The sequence below is a fragment of the Protopterus annectens genome, chromosome 13.part0, assembly GCF_019279795.1.
Source record: "Protopterus annectens isolate FY-2018-M chromosome 13.part0, PAN1.0, whole genome shotgun sequence".
NCBI lineage: Eukaryota > Metazoa > Chordata > Ceratodontiformes > Protopteridae > Protopterus > Protopterus annectens.
The window spans coordinates 261387635-261394270 of record NC_056747.1 but is presented as its reverse complement, the minus strand read 5'-3'; the positions used below and the strand labels follow the sequence as shown (position 1 = coordinate 261394270).

Sequence of the window (6636 nt, the reverse complement as noted above, 5' to 3'; positions counted from 1 at the left end):
ACCAGCGAAAAGGGCCAAAATTACTGACTTATTAACTGAGTTAAAGCTGTTCACGAGGAAAATGAATTTAACGGTTTTGCATCAAGGAGCCCCAAGCATGGAAACTAATTCCATGTATGTTCCCAGTTTGAAAAATCCACCGCTGCATCCTAGAATAAAATTGTTTGAAGAAATATGTGAGCTTGACTTTAGACATTTGTTGCAGTATAATAAACGACAATGTCAATTTAATAACTTTTCAAAAGCTCAACAAGATATTTTAAATTAACTAAAAGCTACTAATGATGTTCGTATCATGCAACCTGATAAAGGGGGTGGACTTGTGATCATGAATGTATTTGATTATAATCAACAACTGTTGCATATCTTGTATGATGAAGCATATTCTGAAGTATCCATCAATGAGATTGATATTTCTTATTCCAGAATTGATTATATGCTTGAGGATATGTTATGGCAGGGGCAAATTACTAATGAAGCCTCTTACTATATGCAGGTAAAAATCCCAGGATTCCTGTAATGTTTGGAGCACCAAAGCTGCATAAGGACGTGCAGCATACACCTATGCATCCCATAGTAGATGGTAGTGGCTCAAAAACTTATTACATAGCGAAATATATTGATATGAAGTTAAAAGATAAAGTAAAAAATTTACAATATATTTGTTGTGATTCCTGGGATTTTCTTACTAAGGTAAATATTTTACCTATTGATAAAATTGATGAAATCGTATTCATCACAGTGGATGTAAAAGATTTATTTACCTGCATACCGTTACAGTTGGGCATTACTTGGTTCACTGATTTCTTTTTTGAAATCATACCTACACCCCAAGGTGAGCTTAATACATTGGTAGATCTTTTAGAACTTGTTTTGTCCAACAATTATATTTACCATGATGGACATTACTTCAAACAAATTAAGGGAGTAGTGATGGGTTCTCCCATAGGTACGTTATATGCAAATGTTATCATGGCAGTTTGGGAACATAGATTTTTGTTCCCATCTGAATTTATGCAATACATACAGTTATATAGTCGGTTTTTGGATGATTTATTTTTCCTTTGGAATGGGCCTCCAGAACTAATTGAAGAATTTATAAAGTATATCAACTCCACTACTGATTTTTTAATTTTTACATATGAGTCAGACAGAAATAGTATAGCATATTTAGATATTCTTTTACAAAATGATTGGGTACATAATAAATGAAAGGCTAATATTTATCGTAAGAAGACATATTCTAACAAATTCTTGCACTTTTATAGTCATCATCCTCAATATGTAAAAAAAGCAGTTCTAAAAGGGCAGCTAGTGCATGCAGCACGAATGGTTTCTGACATTGATGAATTTATGAATGAATGTCAGCATATAGTTAATATGTTTTTAAATAGAGAATATCCACAGCATTTTGTTGAACCTATATTACATGAAGTAGTAACCAAGAGAAAAAGTGGTTTTTACAGACCGCTATTGGAAGGTTCTGAAATTATAATTCCACAATCTTCGGTGCATAATGTCATTGTGCAATGCACTGGAGTAATGGGTGAAAACAATTTCAGTAATGCCCCTCATCCAAATGTGGGTTCATTTAATAAGGCTAATACAGCATTTATCACTACTTATACGCAAGACTCGGAGTGTATAAAGGAATTGATTATAAAAAATTGTTTTTTTATTAAGGGTGATGTGCTATTGGCAAATTTATTAGGAGTACAGCCTTCTATCATATATAAAAGAGATAGGAATCTTAAAGATTGGTGTAACGCTTGTTCACAAATGCAAAGAAATTCAATAGGTATTATGAGAAAATGTAACATGTGCAAGTATTGCTCGTATATTATGGAAACTGAGCAGGTATTTATTAATAATATTTTTATACAAGTAAAAGGAAGATATAATTGTAACACCTCCAGGGTACTGTATGCAGCATTATGCACACAATGTTCAGCTTATTATATTAGTAAAACTGAACAAAAGTTAAAGCAGCGCATTTATGAGCATGTTTATGATATTAGTAGACATTCAGAAAATAATGCATTATATAGACACATAGTACAATATTCAGCGCATAATTTAAAATTTTTAATATTGGAACAAGTGATTCCATCACCTAGAAAAGGTCCTTGGGAAACTACATTAGAATCCAAAGAATATTGGTGGCAGGTATATTTAAATGCCACACAATTTCCAGGACTGAATGATTACATCTCCATTACTAGTATTTTAAAATTAAGGTCTTTTAATAGGTAAAATTTTGGTGTATTATTATCTTGTCATTATATGGTGGATTGATATGTATTATATTTCAATATATATATATATTTATATATAAATTATTTATTGTATGTGTTTTTCATTATTTTTTATTTTTTGTTTTTTATTTTCTATATATATATTTATTGATGCATATACTGTTTTATACATCGTAGTAAGTAGGGATTTGTATAGTATGTTTAATTTTATAATTATAATACGTTTAGGAACATTTAACATATCAATCATGGTTTGTGCAATATTTATATAGTTATATATTCATATCAACGTAGTTTTATTATCAAATAGTATTTATGTAGTAGAGAATTTTATGCACATTATTTTGCATTAGTATTTGATTGATTAATTAATTGAATCATTGGTTGGATTAACTGCAGTATATAATGGCACAACCAATATTTTGAAAATGTCTGATGAAGGCTGGAGTAACGCAGCCGAAAGCGCTTACCATTTTATTTGTTTTTTTTTTGTCGCAATAAACAGTGGCATACTTTTTTCAGTTGTCCGTTTTTGCTATTGTGCTTCTGGATTTATTCTTCATAGTTCGTCATTTGTTTTATAACTGCTATTGTTTCCTACATTTATGCATGCATTTCACCATATTTTTTTGTAAAAAAAAAAAATTCCTCTTTCTCTTACTGCTACTGTTGTAAGACTGTCTTGAAATTGTCTTCAGCACAGGATTTCCAGCTAGTTGTTTAATTGCTGTACAACATAGTATTTGCGTGTCTCTTATACTTTGTTTTCACATTAGGAGGACTTGCTTTAATGTTCGTGTGGCAAGAGGTGTTTGCCTGGTCTATATGAGTTGAGAAATCCACAAAAGGACTTGTAGTGTAGTATTTACTGGCCAGAGAACTAATTAGTTAGGTTTCTTTTTATATGCTGCTTTTTAAAATTTGCGTGTTTGCATGAGTTAGCAGCACCATGTATAGCAGCAAACACATAGAAAGTGAATTTTCCCTGTAGAATGGCCCATAAAACTGTACCCTGTAAAGCAACAAAATACAGCAAATGATTTATATGCTGACAAGCATTGTGCAGCTAGCTGGGTGTTGAGTGGCAGTATGCACAGATTAAGTTGAATTCACTGTTGTGTAAACATTACATTTGTAACAATTTAGTACTGTTTTGTATAATTTGCACCAATAAAGCATCTTTATCACTGTGCACCAACAAAGCAATAACCCCAATACACCAACCCCCGCAGCTCACCAAAGGACTGGACAGTACAGTTATGCAGTTTTATAACTTCTCTGTAGCCAGCTTGGCAAATATGGGCATCTTAACACAATATAGCAATTGACTCAACAACCACTTAAAAAGAAGCAGACACTGTATGTGATAGGCTTACTTATCAATGACAATGGAGACTAAACTCTTGCATACAAGCCCACATCAGTTTTTCAAAACCACACACACAACACACAGCACACATACAAACTAACATATGCTGAAGCACTTAGAAACAATTTTTCCAAATAACAAAGATCACCTACAACACCTGCTGTCAAAGCTATGTCTCAGCAAGCCCAAAGGTAGTTAGAAGAAAACGCCTAACACCACACATATTGTCACTCTCAGTGGAGCCCCAAACAATAAGCCCTTAAGACAAGAAAATGCACTACCCAGATACACTGATGCCAAGGGTGAACAAGAAGTTAATTGTTAGTTGCTCATCTTGAGCGAGGATCCAGCAGATCACATACACACTCAAGACATTACACTACAGGTACCAGTATGATTCCATCATTGTCCATTTAGGTATAAATGACCTGAGATGTACATCCCTGGACTATATGAAGAGAGACATTTTGGAGCTTTCAAGCTAGTATGAGGCTAGCACTGACAGCATATTACCATCACTGATGATGACGCCACAATATGAGCCAAAAATTATTGCTTCAACAACTGGCTGACTTTCTGGTGTTAACTCTAAGTGGATTCAATATTTGTCAGCTTGGGTGGACATGGATGGTCTGCATCTTTCCCCTCAAGGCTTTTGATTACTGCCTAAAACTTTATCCACACTCAGTGTATTTTTAAGGCAGTGCCAAATTGACAACACTACTATCATAGCAAAATCAGCTAAACTGATGCTCAAGGTGTTACTGCTCAATGTCAGCAGCCTAAATAAAAAAAAAACTCCACCAATATCAGTCAATATGCATTATCTCTGCAGAAGTGAAAGTCATCTGAATAATTCCACATTAAAGAGGTCTATAACTAATGATGAGGTTGCTGCTAGAAAACTTTATATTTCACTATTTCATCTACAAATTCAGTGCCTGCTGCTCTTGAAGAATAAATTGGCTATGTTACATTTAAAAAGTTGGTAAGTTGATATTGTTGTAATAGGGAATGGATGGCAAATATGGGCCCAAAACTTTGGCTAGGCTTGGAAAGGCCTCATGGCCAGTAGCCTAATAACTTCATATGATCCTATGAAACCAACAACAGGTTCATAGTCCCTAGGCATCTCGTCCAAAGGAGGACACACTCAGGGCTGCAGAACCCTCCCCCTTAAAGTACAACACAGTATCAGCAATCCATCTACATGGTGTGGCAGTAAAACCCTCAACCTTTTGCATTAAAAGCAAGCATGCTCTCTGTTGTGCTACTAACACTGCTTTCAAATTTTATAGCACAAACACTGATGAGCATTTGCTAACAAAACATTTGCAGGAGGTACAGCAGCTTCATGGGCTCTCTTTGTAAGCCAGCTGCACAGGGATTAACATTTTTGTGGAAGAGTTTATGTTTGATGCCTAAGTATGGGGAGGTGTTGAATGTCTTATCAAGACATTTACAAGACACAATTCAGTTTTCAGAAGGACAGCTCTTTGTAACAGATTTTCTCCAGGAATTCTCTACTCTTCCTCCAAGCACACACAACCTCCTGCCCTTTTCCTTCAGAGAAGCAAAACAAAATAAATAAATAAATACATAAATAAACACATAAATAAATAAAAAGTCCCTACTGATAGTTCTCTTTGCTTTAGTAATCTGACACCTTGATTCTTTTTCCACTTCAGAGAATTCAAAATAATTTCTAGTTCACATTTATAACACATGCCTTACATCTAACCATATGCCCAGTGTGTGGGAATCAGCACTAGTCAGGCCTCTGCCCATGCAAGACCAATAAAACATTCCACTTCTGCTCATTATCTGTATTGCTAGTATTAGCTAAAAATCTAGGAAAAAAATATCTGCAGCCAGCTATCATCCGACCTGCAATAATATCTTTGAAACAGAATGGATTTAATTTGGGGAAAATAATTGTGACCATTCTGTGAACCCTTACAGAAGAAATTCTGCCAAGTATGGACAAAGGCAACCTAATGTGAACGCTATTCCTTAACGTCCAATTTGATCCATTTCCTGATCCATCTTGGCTAGCTGTCAGTCCCCAAGCCTCTGCATGATTCAGAGATTTTTCTGTCCTTCAGATTCTTTAAAGTAAAAAAAAAAAAAAAATGGATCAGTAACCCCAAAATATTCTTCTCTCCAGTAAAGGGTCTCTTATTTTTCTATTTTTATTAATACCATTCTATCGGACCTTTACCATCTGAAGCCCAGAATTGCATGCTATTGGTTTCAGTACTTAGTAGAGCCTATTTTAAATGCAAAACATTCAAAACTGAATAGGTCAACACTGCATTGATATAAAAAAACAACACATCAAAATGCAGTATACTGCTAATCATAGCACTGTGCTAAATGCTGCATCCATTTCCCTTACTTAACCAGCCATGCTTAATGAAATCTCGCCTTAACCGTCTAAAGTCAACTGGTTGACACGCCATGATAAAAGCTTGCAAAGGCTAATTCACAGGTTGAAGGAAGTCAACATGCAACGGAAATCAGAGATACCAAAAATATTGCCTGCAACAAAGATGAACTGACAGCCAGTGCATTATAAAACACCCAGTTTCCCTTGCAAAAACAAGAAAGAAGCAGACACTTCAGCAGTAAAACAACAAATGCACTAAAATCAATAAGGGACTGTGAAGATGTGTTGTGCATCAATAATTCAAAGTCAGCAGAAGCATGACAAAACCTAGTAAACAGCAGATAAAAACAATTTTATCACTTCAGTCGTTACCGTTACTGCAACCACAATATCGGCACTGATTTATCAAGCCGATATTGCACTACTGCACTATCGTGTTTTCATTTTAAAGAATTCTCGAGCAAAGAAGATGGGTACAGGGGGGTGGCATGGCTAATTTTAGTGAGACAGAGAAAATGTGATGGTTGCTTATAATTTCTGCTAGAAGGTGGCATTTGGGAAGTTCGTGGGCACATCTTGTATGTTTTTTTTTTCCACGAGGTGACTCTTCCAGATTGCTGAAG

The 6636-nt window shown here is 34.9% G+C and overlaps 1 pseudogene; it reads left to right on the top strand.

Moving 5' to 3' along the window:
* The first annotated feature begins 295 nt into the window (after positions 1-295).
* LOC122787889 overlaps positions 296-6636 on the top strand; it is a 112277-nt pseudogene continuing 105936 nt past the window's right edge.